Genomic DNA, 21,551 nt, shown 5'->3' on the forward strand with positions numbered 1-21,551 from the left:
CATCTGACATTTCTTGAAGTCAATTCAAATACACTTATCATTCATATACTTTAGAAATGGAACTTGTAGCTGACATCAGTGTCTTAAGGTCAAACTATATACAACATCACTAAACCTGGTTTCTGCCTCAATCATGTATTATACGGAAAATGGAAAGCTGTGGTTTGGAAACAACAACAGTATAATGAGAGTGATAACACTCAAACCACAAGGATATCAAAATAGCTTTCATAAATGAATATTTCAGAAATTTTTACAAATATACAAAATACAGGCACAACAACAATATTTCACAAAGCCTGTAATATCAACATCCAATCTACATAGGTGAATTATTCACATGAAGCGTCTTTTATATAAACAGAAGTCCGGTACTATTATGCTGTTTCAAGGGTTCTTCTTCAGTATAACGCTGAAAAGAAATTCAAAAAACCTTACTCAGCATTGTTGTGCCTGTATTTTGTATATTTGTAAAAATTTCTGAAATATTCATTTATGAAAGCTATTTTGATATCCTTGTGGTTGGAGTGTTATCACTCTCATTATACTGTTGTTCAATCATGTATTAAGCAGGGAATGGGAGATCTGATTCTAATAACAAAAGAGGAACACAGGTGAGGGGACCTAAATGTTCACTTTACAATCAGCTTAGCTCCCCTCAGTCTGTTTTGCAACATCTCTTATTCCTCAGCTGAACTCTGATCCCAAAAGTGAACCCATTGGGGAGAAGCTGCAGGGACGTAACTTGTGGGACTCAGGAAAGTTTAGCACCTTTCATATGCATCACTTCTTGCTCTTAAATTCTGAAGCTCAAACCTTCCACTGTACTTTTGGTTGAGGAAAACCTGCATTTAAAGATATGGGTCTACTGTCATCACATCTACTTCCCAGGGTACTTTTCCCATACACAGCTTTGGGGAAGGCCAATATGGAATATTATTGGAGCACGCCTGCATTTAAAGATATGGGATACCATCACATCTAGGTTCAAGCTCTGTAACAAGCAATATCATTTGTACTGGGTATAGGAACAACATTTATGATAGATGTTTTCCATTGTAATGATATGACTTGGCTAGAGATGTAAGATTTCTGGAAATTTTGAAGCCATGGGATTATTATTATTATTATTATTATTATTATTATTTATTTATTTATTTATATGGGAAAAATGGTTTTTGGGGAAAAACAAGTTTTGAGGAAAATGAGAAAAATATGCAATCATTGTTTTGTGCGCTTTACTGATCTAAAGTCAATTTGTTGCTTTAGGAACATAAAATGAATTATGTTTAATTTTGTTTGCTCAGAATTTATTTTTAGAGTGGCTTATTATGACATGTGAACCTGCCCTTATTTAGCTTTTGAATATGCACTTATCTATTGGAAATGGTAGCCAAGTATATTTATTTCAAACATCTTTCAGCAATCTCAGACTATTATTTGAATAGTGACACTTCTTTTATAAATAATTTACCTTAATAAATACTTTAATTTTTGTTCATTTTAAAACCTTATCTCTAGCAGTGGTGTCAATCCAATACTTACACAATAATGAGTTCTGAGTTTCTTTTAGGTATAGAGAGAGTTTTTTTTTAGTGGCAGTGGTTAACGATTTTACAGCTGATTCCATATTCTATAATGGTGATTGGGAAGTTTATTACAAGCTTTAGCAGTGAGTTCCTTTGAAGAAAAGAAAAAAAGAAACAGGTGGGAACCCATACCTTCTGTGACTTGTGATGGCAGTGGCAGAATAAAGTTTTGTTTCTCTCACATGAGGGATTTAGAACTATATTTGCTGACTGCTACAGCACCTAACGAGAACAAGCCCAGAAACACAGGACCCTATAGAACGAAACCCAAACTGTCATGAATGCACATTCTCTTCACATCATGATATGGTGGCTCTGGTCACTTGTTGGGAGACGGAGCATGACTTGGAGTGTTCCTAAATGTCTATCAGTAAAATATAAATTGGATATATTTTAGAAGGTAGAAGAAATAACTTCTGGGTATATTACAGAGAAGATTAAAAAATGTTTTTTCCCATTTGTGTCAAAATATACAGAAATTTTATATATATTGTATTTAAAGTCTTTCTAGTGCATAGTTCTAGAAATCATTTTGGGGGAGTAAAAACCAGATAGCAATACATGAATACCTTGTCTTAAACATTTTATTCATCATTAGAAAAGAATTTGTTTCATCATCCAAAATTGTTCAAATTTTCCATGGGGGTGGGAGGAGGGGAGTCCCTGTGCGGGGGAAGTACTTATAGACTTACTTGCCTTTTGTCCTATGCTATAGTGAGTTCATAAGTTTAGGAATCCTAACTTGTGAATGATAGTATAGTTTCCTAACTGATCATCTTTTCAAAAGTCTGGCGTCTTTTGACCTGTTCTGAAACTTTCCTCCAAAGGTAAATTCCTCTTATTTTCAGGGAAATTTGCTTTTTAACGGCTTAAATTTAACTTGCAATAACAGCTTCCTAGAGCGTCATGACACGTTGGGGGCAAATTGTGTTTGCTTACTGTCGCTTCTCCGCCTGTGTGTTTGTTCCTCATTACTTTTTCCCTCATTACTTCTTCTTTTGAAAGAGGAAGTAAACAATGTGTTAATGGCCCATTCAGTGGCCCATTTTGATTGTGCTGCTTCTCCTGCACACAGCAGGTGATAGCGGCAACTTCCATCTTTAAAAATAAGTTGGACTTACTGGGGTGGTTTTTTGTGGCATGAAGAGGGCTAGAAGGAGTGGGAGGTGCTTGGGAGGCAGACAAGGTTGTGAGAGGGACCTGCAAAAATCTGTGAGTGCTCAGTAATGAGTGTGCAATAAAACACTTTTATGATGGAGCTCCTAGTCTTTAGAGAGCCAACACTTTGTGAAAGAAAAGTATACTGAACAGAGCTTTAGAAACATTAATACTTCTTTTTTTACTATAGGATCAGGCAGGGGAAAGTGGGTCTAGCCTTGCTTTTTGTCCCCTTTTATTGGACTTATAAGCACATAGGGATGTAGTGTAAATTTTACCAGTGGGCTCAAATAGCTGGAGAGGAAGGTTTTTTCAGTGGGGTGGGCTAAACCTCCCTCCTGCTGTATCACAGTCTTGATCCAGATTTGGTTTCTCACACCCACACACATGTGTTTTTATAAAGAAAAACATTGAAAGCTACAGTCATAGAACTCCCATGTTATCTGTAGTTTAGTAAAGGTACCAATTTTACATTTTGTGTATTTTTTCAGATGGGGTGTGTGAGAAAGGTAGCTATATGAGCTTTAAAACACCAGCATTATACTGTGCAATCACTGCGAATTGCATGCAAAGGACTCCGAAGTTTTCCAGCTTATAACCTGCTTTTATTGTGAAGTACTCCCATGCATCCTGCTTTAATTGCGCTTCTTAACCAAAAGAAGTGCAATATTTTGCTACTAGTTTTCGAGTGTATCATTTGTTGTTTTCCGATCTGCCACTGGGGCGCAGGAGCAGGATTTGAAGAAAAATTAAATGCTTACATCTGCGTAAGCTTTAAAGATAAAAACATCAAAATTGGCACAGTAATAGATATTAAGGTGAGCTTTAAGCATACCAAATTTGAATCGGATTGGGTCATCCATTGATTTTTTATGATTTTTTTACATTTCCCCCCTTAAACCCATTTCCTGGTATGCAAAGGATCTAGCCGCCCGGTAGCAACAACAGCAATAACGGCGACAGCTTAGCGCTGTAGGGGATAATTCGAGGGAAACAGGTACATGGGATGAAACTCTATATTATATTGTCCATTAGAGAGAGTCACATGGCTCTAGAGTGACATCTGGTGGTAGTGTTCGTCCTTATTGTAATTTAATGATTAACAACCATCAAACCATTGTATTTGCCTGTTATTGTGCTATTTACAACATTCAAACAAGAAAGAGAGAGAGAGAGAGCTTGGCCCACCAAAATAAACTTTCTAACTTGACTAATGTTCTCACACAGTGACTGTTTCACACTAAAGCTTCCATGTGTCTGCGAAAATGAGATGTGTAGTCACTGCCTACAGCTGCTACCAACTCAGAAATGCATGAATCAGTACCTAGTATACTAAAAAACGCAACATATTAGAGGGGCTTGGATTTGGGATCTTAAACCATTTAATATAACATTTTATATTATGCTTTAAAAGTGTCTATGAAAAGTATTAGTATTCAAAGAAATGTCTGGTTAAATTATTTGCATTCAGTTGATTTGCTAACCATAAAATAAACATTTCAGACTGAGAGAAGATTGCTTAGAAGATTGCTGCTGTTGATTCTTCATTATAGTTCTTGTATTACAAGAGAGCTGCATCAATAGCTTACAACATCATCAGGGCAGAGTATCTGATTTCACAAGGTGGAGCCACAATCAACAATTCACATTTTCTACCTAAAATTGATTATAGCCATAACAAAAGCATTTTGACTAATTTTTATTTTTCAAGTCAAACAAGTGGGGAAACCCCTCTACAAAGATAATTTCAGCAGATAGCAGTTGTCTGTGTCCTCTTATCTGCATTCAGCACCTTGCAATCTATTAAAATATCAGTATTCTGAGCTGTTACCCGAATGCAGTCTCATAGCACATATCTTCTGAAGTACGGAAACAACCATTATGCTTTCAGCACAAAAAGACCCAGTTTATATTATACAACCCTTTGGCATATTTTCAGCACTGCTTAATATATGCCCCTAACCATCTTTACAATTGTGTTGGCTTTATCTCCATTTGTGGAATCTGGTGTTTTGTAATACTGAAGCAGAGTTGCTATTCCCATCCCACAAAACAGGGTCTTCATGCCTTTTAACAATTGCCTGATAAGTAGAAATTCAACATGAAACTTCCTACCCCCTTTTCTCCATTCCAGGAGAGGATTCAACCTTTAAAGGGCTACCTGTTGCTAAAAATAAAACTTGCCTAAAAACCCAACCCAACCCTACAGTTCCCACATCGGTGTTTAATGATGCTTTGCTTGCACTTCTTGAACATCCTTATTTCTTTTGCCAGGTATACACTTGATAGCAAATTCAAATTAGTTTATACTAGTAGACCCTGGTGACTGCTCCTTTATAGTATTTATTTATTTATTTATTTATTTATTTATTACATTTCTATACCGCCCAATAGCCAGAGCTCTCTGGGCGGTTCACAAAAGAGAAAAGATCTGAAGAGAAGTACAAGTGCTTGATTCCGCGCTCCCCCCTCCCCTTCTGGAGCATTAAAGAGAACACATGGAAGAATTCCAAAGAAAGAGAGCATGGTTAAGAGCGAACATGTTCTCAGATCAGCTTCTGGAATTGCTGAAGAAACAGCAAGCTATTCAGAGGTTCAATTAACTGGTGTAAACTTGTGAAGCTGCAACTTTAAAAAAACAAATTCCATTGGGCTTGGAAGCGTACATAGACCTGACTGTACAATCTAGCTATGCCCAATGGCTGCAGAATAAATAAATTAAGAATAGTATGAAGCCCTGGTAGAGGTAAAACGTGGAAGTAACACCTCGTTTCATGGAGGCTGGACAACAAACACCTTCCAGTTATGGCTTTGATACATTGTAAACAATGGAGCTCTGTACATCCAGGGATGCTTCTGGGTTCTTCAGGCAATAAAACAAGTGCATGTCAAAACCAATTATGTCAAGAAATGTAGTAGTGAAGACCTGGAAGCAAATTTAGGCAGCTAAAAGCCAGGACCTCCAAGATAGCTTTCTTTGAAATGCTACCTGTTCCATGTACAAGGCCAGCTAGAAAGGCAAAGCTGAGCGACCACAATGCATAGATGAGATGTGGCTGTAGGGAGTAGTTTTGATTCGGTGAACATTTGGGGACAAACAGCCTGTATGAAAGTGACAGGTTCCACTTGAACTAGAAAGGAACCAGACAGTAGGCACTTAACATCAAAAATGTGGTAAAACAGCTTTTAAATTGAATACTGGGCAAAAGCCAACAGGAACTGGGGAAGTTCTGGTTCAGGTTCTGGTTCTTGTTCAGGTTTTCTATTGCACAAATGGGTACAGGATGGAAATTAGTATAAGGATACATACAGTTTAGCCAGTCACAGGCCAAGGGACCAAATGCACATGCCAGAGACATCTACAACGTGTATAGATGTTTCTGTGCTAATGCTAGAAGCCTCCAAGCCAAGGTGGGAGAGTTGGAGTGCTTAGTTTTAAAGGAGAATAAAGATATAGGCAGGCTAATGGAAACCTGGTGGAATGGAGAGAACAGTGGGATACAGTCATCTCTGGATACAAACTCTATAGGAAGGAGAGTTAAAGGCAATGGTCTTGCTTTGTATGTCAAAAAAAGTCATAGTGTCAAGTAGACTAGAAACCTTAAAGGGGAAAGACTATTCCACAGAATTGCTGAAGGTGCCAATAGCAGGCCCCAAAAGGAATTTAGTACGGGGAACAGGCTATAGTCCCTCTGAACTAACAATTGCTACTAGTCATGATGACTCTCTCTGTCCAGCAGTATGCCTCTATATGCCAGTTGCTGGAGGATTCTATTGCATTCATGTTGGGCTTTCCATAGGCATCTGGTTGGCCAACATGTGAATAATATGTTATCCATGCTCTGATAACCTCTCATTTGGATTACTGCAATGTGTTATATGTGGGGATGCCTTTGAAAACGGTCCAGAAACTTCAACTGGTACAAAACAGGGCAGCACGGTTACTAACAGGGACTGGCCAACGAGACCACATCACGCCAGTCCTTTTACAACTTCATTGGCTGCCAGTCCAGGTCCGGGCCCGATTCAAAGTGCTGGTATTAACATTTAAAGCCCTAAACGGCTTGGGGCCAGGCTATCTGAAGGAATGCCTCCTCCCATATGTACCTGCCTGGACCCTAAGGTCATCCTCGAGTCCTTCTCCGCGAGCCCCTTCCAAAGGAAGTGAGGCAGGTGGCTACCAGGAGGAGGGCCTTCTCTGCTGTGGCACCCCAGCTGTGGAATGAGCTCCCTAAGGAGGTTCGCTTGGCACCTACATTATATGCTTTTAGACGCCAGGTGAAGACCTTTTTATTCTCCCAGCATTTTAACAGTCTATAAATAAATTTTAACTTGGTGTTTTAAATTTGTAATTTTGCATTGCTGCTGTTTTTATCTGGTTGAGCTTTTATACTGTATTTTATATTATGGTTTTATACTGTTGTTTTATACTTTGAATGTTTTTAATTTTTGTGAACCGCCCAGAGAGCTCCGGCTATTGGGCGGTATAGAAATGTAATAAATAAATAAATAAATAAATAAATAAATAAATAAATAAAATGGTGAATTAGATAGGCCTTTGGTCTGATCTATCATGGCTTTTCTTACATTTCCATGATCTTGTATTCTGATGATACGATGTATTCACAGGGTATATATTAAGAACAACTAAACGACGAGGGCTCAGTCCTACCAATATTTCCCTGGGAGCAAGGCCCATTAAACACAGTAAAAGTAAACATGCACAAAATGAAGCTGCAGGTCTGCAATATAAACCCACAATTTCCTGCATATATTCCACACTGTGCTATATGTACCAAGATTCCCGACATTTTAAAAGCATTGCATCATGAGGATATACTATAATTTTTTATTTTGTTACTTTAACTACTTATGTAGCATTTCAATCATGGTGTACAGAACCAAAAGAGTTAATAGTAATTCAGTTGGGTCTAAATGTTCAGGGAAAGCTCTCAATGACATCAGCAATGTTACACATCCTAGCTAACCTCATATCCCCTGGCAATATTGTTATAATTTATTACTTGTAAGACAGGAGCAATTAAGGGCAGAGCAATGTATTTCTAAGGGAACAAAGGAGCGGGAAAGGTTAGTCATAGCTCTCAGCAGTTAGGTCAGGAAGGAGCCATCTGCAATACGCTGTTGTACTGAGTCAATATGTCAGGCAGGCAACACACTGAATACAGCAGCCATATAGCTAGGGTGATCAGGTGCAAATAAAAGAAGGACAGTCTCTTCCTCTAACTTTGGCAGTTATGTAGAAAAAGGAGTTTTGGCTAGCACTGTTTGTCCTCTAGGGCAAATAAAACGGCACCTGCTGAAATTTCCTCTTCTGCATGATTATTAAAGGTATAAGAGCCTTCTCCTCCTTTACATCTGATCACCCTAAACTATGCAATGTAGTCTGTAGAAAGTTCTCATTTTATATCCTTTGTACATTTTACTGTTTTGGCTTTAATGTTTTGGATGAAGCCAAAATGCAAAAGCCAGCAGGATATTGTAATTTAAAGTTCTCACTGCCAGTAACTAAGAGGGAATCTACACGTCGTACTGAAGGCACATGCATGCGCCCCCAGTACGCCCCCAAAACGATGGGGTAGATTCTGCCTACCTGCAGCCCAGAAGAGACGGAGGAGGAGGAGGGAATCCGGCCGCGTCCTTGCCGCCGCCGCCGCCTCCCCGCCAGCCTCCTGCTGCCGGCGAAAGAGCCACCCAGGTCGGAGAGCTCGGTGGAAGCGGAAGCCGAGCTCTCTGACCCGGGTCGCTCTTACCCCAGCAGCAGGAGGGCGGCGGGGAGGAGGAGGAGGAGGCGGTAAGGACGCGGCTGGATTCCCCAGCCTCCTCCTCCTCCGTCTCTTCTGGGCTGCAGGTAGGCAGAATCTACACTATCGTTTTGGGGGCGTACTGGGGGCGCATGCATGTGCCTTCAGTACGACGTGTAGATTCCCTCTAAGCCTCCGGAAAGGTATTTCAACTTTTTATAATGTGAGAAATACTGCACAAAAGCCATGAAATCTTCAAATGATTGGTGGGTGGGGCAAAGGGGATGAGACCTTCTGGGGAACACAGGGGACCAGATTAGGGGTCCCAGAGGGTGCCATTTGGCCCCTGGGCCTGAGGTTCCTACATGGGGATAACTTCATATAGGGAAATAAGAGATAGCTGTAATTTGTGCAGTGTTCTTTTTCATTACATAAATATACCAGTCACCTAATGTGTTACTTCTGGCTTGAAAAACATCAGCATACTACATTTTGGTTGACACTTAAATTTTCCTAACTGTAGTTTTCATTTGGGAAAACTGTAATGTGTCAAGTCATCCTTACTATAGAAACAACTTAACATATTTTTTCTCTAATGCAATCTTTACAATAATACATAAGCAAACACACAAACCCAACTCACTTTAAGGATGACAACATTACTGGTCCTTCCAACCATATAACTACTCCAAATTACATAAATAATCATTTTATGATAACTTTAGGTCATTTTCTTAATGCAAACTTTGCCAACATTGCATATTTTATGTCTCAGTTTAAAACAACCCATATTAATTTCCTTCTATCACTTTCCATATTAAATACATGTACACTTTTAGAATGCAAGCAACAGAGGGAGCTATTGCTTTACTCTTACAATTTCTTTCTAAATTTTTGGTTAAGTAACACATGCTTCTTTCTTTTGTTCTTCCAGAGGATGGACACTCATTTAATTTAATGTTGCAGATTTTTCTCAGGTTAAAACTTCATCAGAATTGTGGCTGGTGTGTTGTTGTATTTCTTTATTTACAGTCAACAGACCAATATAAAACAAGAAGATACACCATTATATAAAACAATACAGAGTAGGGATAAAAAGAAGGAGTGTTACAAAATCACTAAAGATACTAGATGGTTATTTGTTGGTTTCTGAAAAGGGAACAGAATTGGGTTATTGGGGCCTAGCATAGTGAAAAAGGGAGATAATAAAATTGCTAATCTGTGGATTTAAACGCAATCAGCATCCATAAGCGATCTGGTGCGGATGGCCAAATTCAGGAATTTGGCCACCTGCTCAGTGGTAGATTTACTGGAGCCCTGAAGTAGACTAATCAGGAGTGACTCAGGGGATCGTCCAGGGAGACGTTGCATAATAGGACATAATAGGTCTTTTCTTGCCTGTTGGTAAAAATTGCAATGGAAGAGCACATGCAAAATGGATTCCACCTCGATGTTATTACATGGGCAGTATCTGTTTTTGGATGGGATTTTCTTATATCTGCCCTCCAGCAACTTGGAGGGGAGGACGTTAAATCTTGCTAGGGTGAATGCTTTCCTGTATTTGGGAATGGTTAACCAACCCAGGTATGGCATTCCGTCTTTGCAAGAAGGGACTGGGAGACCCAATGATTGGGGGGAACATGGTCCCCAGGCAGTTCCCCGGAGCTCTTGGTGGTCTATATCCAGTAGTCTCTGTTTGGTGATCTGTTTAGCGCTGTCCAAGTCCAGAGATAGCAGGAAAAAAGGGGATAGCCCTATTGAGGTTACTTTTTGCACCACTGCCCTAGACCAGTGAGATTCGGAGGGTTCTAACAGGACTTTGGTAACCAAGGAGTTGGGAGTGAGCGCTAGGTGACAGCGGAGCCAGTAGTGTATGGTGAATATCCAAGCTTGGCATTTAAGTGTACTTAGTCCAGCCTCCAAGTTGAGGGCAGCACCAGAAACACATCTAGGGACTTCAAATATAAGCCTGAGGTAGAGATGTTGCACTCCTTCAAGAGAACTTTTGAAGTGTGGGAACCATATTGGAGCTCCAAATAGAGTCTGAGACACTATTTTAGCTTTGTAAACCTGGATGGCTGCCAGTAGATATTTCCCACCTTTCGCATAGAAGAATCGGGATAACGCACCAATAGTTTGTTCAGCTTTACTCTTGGTGTGTTTGCCATGTGCCCTCCAGTTTTGAGCTTCATGAAACCATATGCCCAGGTATTTATATGCGTCAATTTGGTTGATTCTGTTTCCCCCCATGGACCAGGGGAATCTTACCTTCCTCCTGGCAAAAACTACCACTTTGGTTTTTGAATAGTTAATTGTCAGCAGGTTTTTCTCGCAGTATTTGGCAAAACCATTTAGTAGTCTCTTGAGGCCCAGTCGAGTCTGGGAGATCAAAACGGCATCGTCAGCATAGAGAAGAACGAAAACTTTTGTTGAACCAATCTTGGGTGCATGCGATGGTAATGAAGCCAACCAGACAGGGAGGTCTGCCAGATAAAGGTTGAACAAGATGGGGGCGAGAACACATCCTTGTCTGACACCAAGTGAAGTGACAATCTCATTTGTGAGATGTCCTTCTCTACTGCAACGAACCTGGGCAGATGTTTTATGATGCAGAGATTGAATCAGGAACAGAAGCCTGCTTTCGATAGAAAGCTGTTCCAGTTTGCTCCAAAGATGGGCTCGGCATATTGAATCGAAGGCAGATTTGAGATCAATAAAAGCGGTGAATAATTTGCCTCCACTGGGTGTAGAATATTTATGAACCAGGTGAGCCAGTACCAGGCAATGGTCAAGAGTAGAGCAGCCTGCTTTAAAGCCAATCTGTTCTTCTCCCAATATATTGTTATCAAGGATCCATGTTTTTAGTTTCAAGGCCAAGAAACTGGCATAGACCTTACCAACTACAGATAAGAGGCTAATGGGTCGATAGTTGGATGGGTCATTTTTGGGTCCTTTTTTATATATTGGAATGACAATGGCTTTTAGCCAGGTTGCGGGAATTAACCCAGTTTTATTTATTAAGGAGAAAAGAGGTGCTAACAGGGCAGTCCACCAGCTGATGTTGCTTTTCAGCATCTCTGAGGGGATGCCATCTGGTCCAGGAGCCTTACCTGACTTTAGCTGTAGTATTAAGTCCTCTACAGTGCTGATATTAACATTGGGCCAGTTAGGGGAGTCAGGTGGCAGTCTCGGATCAGAATTTGATATGTGGCTGTCATTAAAGGCGATATGGAGATGATTCTCCCAGATTTCAGCCGGTATATGGCATTCCATGCTGCCATTGCTGTTACCTAGGGCACCTGATACTATCTGCCAAAATGTTTTACAATTGTTGGAAATGGAAGCCCCTATCAGTAGTTGCCAGGTTTCCCTGTCTGCCTCTCTTTTTTTGTGTTGCAGGAGCTTCTTGTATTTTTTCTTTGACTCATAGTATGTGCGTGGTAGTTGGCGTTCATTGTTCTCACGGTAGGAGCGGTAGGTGAGCTGAATTTTTCTTTTAAGGTTTACACAGTCCCAATCAAACCATTTCTGGTGTGTTGTTGTTGTTTAAAAAACTATTGCAGTAGTATCAGAATGATTCCTCTCCTAAAGGCTTAGTTCTAATCTCAAATGAGAAAGGAGCACATTACACTTGCCCATCATGGGGATAACTTTATATAGGGAAATAAGAGATAGCTTATTTCCCTATATAAAGGGAAATAAGCTATCTTATTTCCCTTTATAATTTTTGTGAACCGCCCAGAGAGCTTCGGCTATTGGGCGGTATAAAAATTAAATAAATAAAAATATCATGTATTACCTTCTGCCAGTGTGATGCTCCTATGGTCAGTTCCAGAGCATAGAAAGGTGGAGGAGTTGCCACCCTCCCCCACCCCCAAGACCAACAGAGGCCCCACTGAGGTCTGATCAAACTGAACACAGTCTTCCAAAAAAGCATGTTATCTTTGTTTTCCCCTTAATTTAGGATTGCTATTGCCCTCAGTTGATAGAAACAGATACCATATTTGCATATAAGAGCATCATCAGACTGGTGGTTTCTCACGTTTCCATGCTGTTGCTATGCCCTGCTACTGCTATCCCACAATAGTGACAATCTCTTTACACAGGGAGAGAAAGAGGAAGCAGCAATGACCATGTGGCCCATTCAGGGGCTGTTTGTATCGCACCGCTTTTCCTGCACACAGCAGGCTTAGTGGCACGTTCCATTTTTTTTTTAAAAAAAAAGACAGATTAAAAGGAGTCTATTCTGTGATAAACTGAGGGAACGTTTTTATATCACAGAATTTTTGCTGTTTATTCGTTCAGTCGCTTCCGACTCTTCGTGACTTCATGGACCAGCTCTGGCGTGGGCTGGTCCATGAAGTCACGAAGAGTCGGAAGCGACTGAACGAATAAACAACAAAAATTCTGTGATATAAAAACGTTCCCTCAGTTTATACAGATCTCATCGTCTCTGGCCCTCACTGCTTAAAGCAGGGGTCTTGTTGATCCTCTTTCAGCCCAAAGGATGAATTCCATTTTGAAGAAGCTCGGGGGGGGGGGGGCACACTCCAGTGGGGGGTGGGGGAGAAGCAGGGCCGAAGACAAACTGGGGTGGGCCCAAAGTACAACAAATGTCAGCATATTTTAGTTTGAAATTTGTACTGCCAGTAACTAAGCTTTAGGAAAAGCATTTCAACTTTTTAGAATGGGGAAAAACTGAAAAACAGCCAGAAAATAACCAAATGATCAGTGGTCGGGGGGGGGATGGGGCATGGCTACTACAGAACCCCGGATGGAGGGGTTTGGCCCCAGGCTGGAGCTTCTGCACCCCTGGCTTAAAGGCTCCAACTGATGGCCTCTTGTCCAAGGGCTCTGAGAATCCTGAAGCTGGTCCTGAATGCTCACCCCACAGATTGCCTTCTAATTGGCTGCTATCTAACCAGAGGGGAGAAATAGCCCCTTTTGCGGAAATGAAAATTCTGATGGTAAGCATGTTTTCTCTCTCTTTAATTCTGAGATATTGCAAAGAAACAATGCTGTCTACTTAGGGCTGTTAAATTATTACACACTCCCCTGAGAACACAATCTGCTCATTATTATCACTGGTCTCTCTGCTGCATGTTCTTAGCATATGGTAATTAACCTGATCATTCAGATTAAACACAGGCTGGTTTTACTTTTCCCAGTGGAATTGTAAAAGGTTGCCTGACAGATTAGAATAGCCAGGGAACTGGCTGTTCCTTAAAATGGCAATACATTTAAAAGCCCCCTGAAAGCCACAATGCTGGGTGGATTTTGCCCATTAATATCCAGTACCCGGTCTTACAACTACCCTGAAATATAAGGCAGTGTTTTTTTTAAAAAAAAAAAATTGGGGGGGGGGGCAAATGACCCACCAGGCTTACAGACATGTTCCATATATTTAGCATCATGTTAACATCTAGAATTGTGGTTTATTTACAAAATCCATGTTGCCCAGCTGATAATGTGCATGGTAAGGTGAAGGAGGATGTGTACGCTCTAGATAGTTTGGTTTCAAGAAACAAACATAGGTGGTCAGGATAAATATGAACAATAAAAGAAAGGTGAAAGAGCAAGAAGAGGTTTGGTCAAGGTTGCCTGCTCAGGTTTCAAATGATTTGAATCGAGTGTGCAAAGGCCTGCTTTTGGATATATTGAGGTTAAAACGGGGGGAAAGCACAGCATTTTAAGAGTTTTGGTTGTGGTTACATTTATTTATTTATTTATTTATTTATTTATTACATTTCTATACCGCCCAATAGCCGGAGCTCTCTGGGCGGTTCACAAAAATTAAAACCATTCAAAGTATAAAACAACAGTATAAAACCATAATATAAAATACAATATAAAAGCTCAACCAGATAAAAATAGCAGCAATGCAAAATTACAAATTTAAAACACCAAGTTAACATTTATTTATAGACTGTTAAAATGATGGGAGAATAAAAAGGTCTTCACCTGGCGTCTAAAAGCATATAATGTAGGTGCCAAGCGAACCTCCTTAGGGAGCTCATTCCACAGCCGGGGTGCCACAGCAGAGAAGGCCCCCCTTCTGGTAGCCACCTGCCTCACTTCCTTTGGCAGGGGCTCATGGAGAAGGACCCCTGAGGATGACCTTAGGGTCCGGGCAGGTACATACAGGAGGAGGCGTTCCTTCAGATAACCTGGCCCCAAGCCGTTTAGGGCTTTAAATGTTAATACCAGCACTTTGAATCGGGCCTGGACCTGAACTGGCAGCCAATGAAGCTGGAAAAGGACTGGCGTGATGTGGTCTCGTCAGCCAGTCCCTGTTAGTAACCGTGCTGCCCTGTTTTGTACCAGTTGAAGTTTCCGGACCGTTTTCAAAGGCAGCCCCACATATAACGCATTGCAGTAATCCAAACGAGAGGTTATCAGAGCATGGATAACTGTAGCTAAGCTATCTCTGTCCAGATAAGGACAGTAGGGAAAAGAGACATTTGCCTGGAGAGAGTTCTGATACCGGTTTGTCTGTGTATATGTGTGAGAGGTTGACCCTTCTTTGCAAATCTGTTTGTTTTTCAAAGTTCATGGAATTCCCTGAATTTCAAAGTCCCAATCTTAACAGGGAAGACAAAATAATAATTGCAGTGCTTTGGACTGAACACATTTCCCTTCATTAAGTCACCTGTTTTCTTCAGTGCTACACCCTTAGGCCCTATGCTTGGAACTGCATCATCACTATCCATCAAACCATGCCCTGTTCCATGGCTGTAAATATCTCCTTGAGACCTACTGCTTATTCAAGGGCTTTGCTGAATCAAGGCTTACTTTGAGACAAGAGTCATCCAGGCTCAGTTCCAAAGCCTATTTTCAATGCCAAATTCTACCCAAGGACATAAAAATGAGAGTCGCTCTGAGCATGTGCAAAGCATTTCTCACTCACCATTAAATACAAAAATTTGCATACACGTGGGATTTGATGAAATAATCTTGGGGAAAGGATATGATGCCATACATCAGGATCAGGTCATTATTATAGTGTGCATGTGAACATTTACTTTAAAAGAGAGGGGGGTGAATGAAATCTAATTCCAAGACATAAACAGATATTACTATTTCATTAATTTGCATCCTATTTCATCTAATAGAACTGCTACCATCATCATGTCTGGTTTGGCCCTTCGGAACCATTGGCATTTGAAAACAATTCAAAGTGCTGGTGATTATTTATAAAGTCACAAATGGATTTGGATCTGGGTTCTTGAAGGATCTAGGTCCCTGCTACATGAACCATCCTAGGGTGACCATATGAAAAGGAGGACAGGGCTCCTGTATCTTTAACAGTTGTATTGAAAAGGGAATTTCAGGAGGTGTCATTTATAAATATGGAGAACCTGGTGAAATTTCCTCTTCATCACAGATGAAGCTGTGATAAAGCTGCAGGTGCCCTGCCCTCTTTTAAATCTGGTCACTTTAGTATAGCTCCTGCCGCTTTAACTGTTGTAATGAAGAGGGAATTTCACCAGGTTCTCCATATATACAAATGACACCTGCTAAAATTCCCTTTTCTATGCAACTTTTAAAGATACAGGAGCCCTGTCCTCCTTTTCATATGGTCATTCACCCTAAACCAATCTGAATTCTGAAGTCATAATCTGAGACCCACCATGTGCCATCTGAAGTTATATGAATGGTGACCACAGCGAGGGCCCTTTCTGTTATAGCACCATGTCTTTGGAATGACCTTCAGAGAGAGGCTTACCTGGTACCCACTTTAATGTCACTTCTGTTCCAAAGACTTTTTCATTTGCTCAGGTACCTTAGCATGAAATGTAGGGCCGGATCTACACTACTGCTTTAAAGCACTTTATAACAGTTTTGACAACTTTTTATATAGAGTGTGTCCTGGGCCCCAACAGTTGTCAAAACTGTTATAAAGTACTTTAAAGCAGTAGTGTAGATCCTGCCCTAGTCTTAATTATGGTTTTGTCAGTTCTGCACAATGCTATTTGTTTTAATTGCTTCTCTCTCTCTCTCTCTCTCTCTGTGTGTGTAGTACTTTATATTTTTATTACTGTTTATTACCCTGAGAGTTTTTACTGAAGGGCAGTACAGAAAAATTCAAAATAAATAAATGTGTGGAATAGTAAAGCTGAGATAGAATAACTGCACAACCTGTGATCCATCAAGCTGAACGCAGCCCATCTGCCATGTATGGTCATGCAATAAACCTGTTTTTTTCTCTCTCCCCCTGGGACTGCAAAAATAGAAGGTTTCTCAGGCAGCTGGCGGACAGCATTCAGCTTGGTGGGTTATGAGTTGTGCAGGCCTGCCTTAATACCATAGAATCACAGAATAGTAGAGTTGGAAGGGGTCTGTAAGGCCATTGAGTTAGGGTGACCATATGAAAAGGAGGACAGGGGTCCTGTATCTTTAACAGTTGTAATGAAAAGGGAATTTCAGCAGGTGTCATTTGTATATATGGAGAACCTGGTGAAATTTCCTCTTCATCACAACAGTTAAAGCTGAAGGTGCCTTTCCCTCTTTTAAATGTGGTCACTCTAGTATAGCTCCTGCAGCTTTAACTGTTGTGATGAAGAGGGAATTTCACCAGGTTTTCCATATATACAAATGACACCTGCTGAAATTCCCTTTTCTATGCAACTGTTAAAGGTACAGGAGCCCTGTCCTCCTTTTCATATGGTCACCCTACATTGAGTCCAACCCCCTGCTCAATGCAAGGGGGTTGGAAAGAAATAGAGATGCCCCTTTATCATATTGATTTCAGTTTTGAATGAAACCATCAAGGAGCAGGATAATCTTTGTGAATGAGTCATTGGATCACAAGCAGTGGGGTCCTAGGTTCAATTTGTATTGCAAGCTACACCTGCTGGAATTTCCTCTTCTGCACAGCTATTAAAGAGGCAGGATCCTCTTTTTTTCACCTGGACACCATAAATTTAGTACAGCACAGGCCTGTACAACTTGTGCTCCAACAAAGTGAATGCAGCCAGTGCAAAAACAAAAGTTTTATCAAGCCCCTGGGGGGACACTGTACATGACTGATGGTAAACGATAGGTCAGAAACCATGCAGGTCTGCTATAGCCTAGTGAACTAATGATGAATAATTCCTGGAGCTGGGGTTAAGAACGTGTCGACCTCCAAATGTGGTTTGACTCCAATTCTATCAGCTCCAGCCAGCATGGCTAATGGTCAAGGATTATGGGAGCTGTAGTCCAACAGCATCTGGAAGGCCCCAGGTTGTCTTCATATATATCCCTCAACTAGACCAAAAGTTGATCCTAGGCAGGAATAGCATTCTTTTGACAATTCTTTGAGTAAAAACTCTGGAAACTGCTGTGTTACCTTTTAATTATGGATCAACTATTAAAGGCAGCAGATAAAATACATTGTGATCTTATGGGCCTGACAGAGTCCTGTGCCCAAAAAAATCAGTGGGCATGTGGCCATGGATGTAAATGGGAAAGCATTATCAATTGAAACTGATGGTACAGACAGTGGAACATTGGGTCCTGAGTCACTGTGTTCTCATTTGCTGATTAATGGTAACATTACAAAACAATTTTTTAAAAAAATAATAATCAGGAAACAGTTGAATACGTGACAGCAATTTTTAGTAGCTGCATATGGATAGAGAGCCAACAGCATGTTGGAGACTGGGCAGTAATGTATTAGAATAGAATTCCTGCCCTGGATATATTGGGGTCCGATTTTAAATAAAAGGAACACAAAAAAGAGGAAGACAATACTGTGATTGAAGTGCCCTGTTATTACTCATGAAATATTTTAGATGCATATTTTTTTCTCTGAATGACTCCCCTTATCTCTCTTTCCACAAATTCAGTATAGGTTAAAGCCCAAACTACATGCTATACCTCAGACTTGTTTAACAATCTCCCTTTTCTTTCTTCTTTTTCTTTCTTTTTTTTTAATGAAAAGGAAGTATGAGATGCACAAATTCGATCAGGGCAGAATTTGTGCTGGGGGAGAAGTACTGAACCATTTCCCTCAGATCATTTCCCCATTCAGCTCTTCTACATTCATGTGAGAGAGGGCTTTTCGATTTCCATAAATGAAAGGCAGCTCAGGGGAGGATTTAGAACTCCATCACACCTACTTTTTTTTGCTGGTATGCATCCACGATTTCCACCTCTGTTTCATTAGCGTGTCAAGTGCTGGTTACTTTCATGTGCTTACATTGTTGCATCATTTTGCCTTGTGTACCTTTTCACAGTGCCAGCTCATGCTTGCTGGTATTGCTACCCCACCCCTTCTCCTTCTCCCTCCAATTCATTGGTTCTTGTGGACATGGGTGCCCATTTATCTGTGAGATCTATACGTTTCATTAACAACATCAACATTTAGTGGCTGTATATATAGCACCATATCCTCTTTTTTGTTAGCTCATTATTTCTGTTTCAAATTAAGCTGTAAAAAATGCTTGGAAAACACAGGAGGCGCTGTTGTAAAGGACATCATGTAAAGGACCTGGACAATCTGTGAGTAATCAATCTCAATTGCAGGATAAATGCTCCATGTGTAGAAGCCCGAAATCTATATAAGAATATGGTAGTGTAACAGTTATTACTCGAGATCTACCAGACCAATTTTACTCATTTCTGTTTTAAACTGAAGATTGAGCAGTGCAGACATGCAGAAATTCTTGAAATTTTGAAAAAGTTTAAATTTCAAGCTTCAATAGCAATTAATTTGCTCTGCACCAAACAGGTAGGGCAACCCCTTTGCCACCATGATGACAATCAGTATGATACGAAGGAGGGTCCTAAACCCAGCCATGTGGGCAGGTTCTTGCCACCAGTAGGGAGGGACAAAGGCAGCCAATTGGAGTGCAGGGGGAGGGGGCGCATCGCATGCAAATTTTAGATGGGGGATTCACTATGCATGAGACACATTTGCATTATTCATGAGCTCCTCTGTGGTGAGGGGACTGAAGGACGGAAAAACAGGAAAGGAACAGTACTACTACTGCCCATGGCAACATGGGATTTATCCTTATTAAAGAGGAACTTGAGAAAAGAAAGCATTCTAGGTCAGTAATCTTTGTTCAGAAATCCAGCCCTGTTCCAAATGGCCCCAATCTCCATCATCGGGGTGGGGGTGGGGAAATAATGTACAGAGCCACATATGGATATTTACTGTTTTGCAGCTTTCCTACAGACCACCTAAACGGAGCTCATAGACTACCAGTGGTCCAAGGACCACAATTTCCAAAGCTCTGCACTACACCAACTCTCTATCCACTATACAATACTACTCCAGCAGCATGGTGCATAGGACTCCATTTCCCAGTGGCAGTAAGGAACAAAGGAAGGACAAAGAATCTTGGCCTGTTGCTATTAGGATAAGAAATAATTTGAAATAAATAAATAAATAAATAAATAAATAAATAAATAAATAAATAGGCAGGTAAAGCCTGGGCAATTGGTCTCGGCAACAGCTAGAAGGGGTCAGGGGAGCAATGAGGTCAGGGTTTGATTAGCAACAATACTCTGCCGGAGACTCCAGGTTTAATAATAGGTGTGGTAATGGGTATGGGGAATAACTTGGTGATTCCAATATACAGAAGGTAGTTGGCTTATGGAACTGTGAGATCGTTGAGGATTTTTTTAAAAAAAAGCAAAGGAGGAGTTCTGCATTTCCATGTTCTACATGGGATGGAAGAGGAGAAGGGGCTGCAAGATCCAATAACTTCATAATGCAGGAGAAACACTGTTTTAATATCAGTACTAAAACAAAAAGGCACTAAAACAGGAGTGGGGAGAGAAGGCCAGAGTAAGGCCAGATCTATACCAAGCAGAATATAGCACTATGAAAGCAGTATGCAAGTGGTATATAGGAGGCAGAAGCCACACCAAGCAGGATATAGCACAATGAAAACGGTATAGGGTATATGTCATGGAGCTTCATCCCACGTACCTGTTTCCCTCAAATTATCCCCTACAGCGCTAAGCTGCCGCCGTTATTGTTGTTGTTGCTACCGGGCAGCTAGATCCTTTGCATACCAGGAAATGGGTTTAAGGGGGGAAATGTAAAAAAATCATAAAAAATCAACAGATGACCCAATCCAATTCAAATTTGGTATGCTTAAAGCTCTCCTTAATATCTATTACCATGCCAATTTTGATGTCTTTATCTTTAAAGCTTACGCAGATGTAAGCATTTGTTTAATTTTTCTTCAAATCCTGCTCCTGCACCCCAGTGGCCACTTGGAAAACAACAAATGATACACTCGAAAACTAGTAGCAAAATATTGCACTTCTTTTGGTTAAGAAGCGGAATTAAAGCAGGATGCATGGGAGTACTTCACAATAAAAGCAGATTATAAGCTGGAAAACTTCGGAGTCCTTTGCATGCAATTCGCAGTGATTGCGCAGTGTAACGTTGGTGTGATAAAGTGCATGGCCCCAACAATTGTCAGTGCACTTCAATACCGCTATAAAGCAGTAGTGTGTCTCCTGCCTCTTATATACTTCTTTCATAACGCTATATCCTGCTTGGTGTAGATCTGGCCCAGATCTATTTTTTTCTGACAAGATCCTCCTGGACTTGCTCCTCCTCTTCACCTCTGCCATCTGCTTGTTCACCTGCCTCTCAATCTGGCCCAGTGGGTGTGAAAAGGAGGAGCAGGAGATGATGCCACTGTCTATTTGCTCACTGGTTTTCTGTCTTTCAAGCAAGCAAGCAAGTGGTAGCAATGATGAGAAAGAAGAGGAGAAGCAATAACGGCAGGTGACAATGGCTGTGAGAAGGTAGATTTACTAGAGGAAGGGCACATGGGGGGGGGGTTGCCCAAAGGCCCTGAAAAACCAGGTTCTAGCACTAATCGTTTCCTCCTTTGTAAACAAAAAGGGGGGGGAGAAAAAGTGAGGGTCCATTCCCCACTTGTATCTACAGCCAGATCTGGAACAACCAACGTGGCCAGTTAGCTTACAGAAAAACCCCAAAGTCAATATGGGAGAAGAGAGAGAAAGAAGAGAAAATAAAAAGGGCCAATTTCAGTGGAAGGGATGTCCACGATTCTGGTGCCACAGAAGT

General features: G+C 40.8%; 1 protein-coding gene across 1 annotated transcript in view; it reads left to right on the plus strand.

Moving 5' to 3' along the window:
* The first annotated feature begins 14,639 nt into the window (after positions 1–14,639).
* The window catches only part of OCIAD1 (OCIA domain containing 1), a 236,243-nt gene continuing 229,331 nt past the window's right edge, over positions 14,640–21,551 (plus strand). Inside the window, exon 1 of the mRNA XM_063135795.1 lies at positions 14,640–14,643. The gene's annotated coding sequence lies outside the window, so the exon portion shown is untranslated. The remainder of the gene's footprint in view (positions 14,644–21,551) is intronic.

The sequence above is a fragment of the Elgaria multicarinata genome, chromosome 10 (genome assembly GCF_023053635.1).
Source record: "Elgaria multicarinata webbii isolate HBS135686 ecotype San Diego chromosome 10, rElgMul1.1.pri, whole genome shotgun sequence".
In the NCBI taxonomy this organism is placed as follows: Eukaryota; Metazoa; Chordata; class Lepidosauria; order Squamata; family Anguidae; genus Elgaria; species Elgaria multicarinata.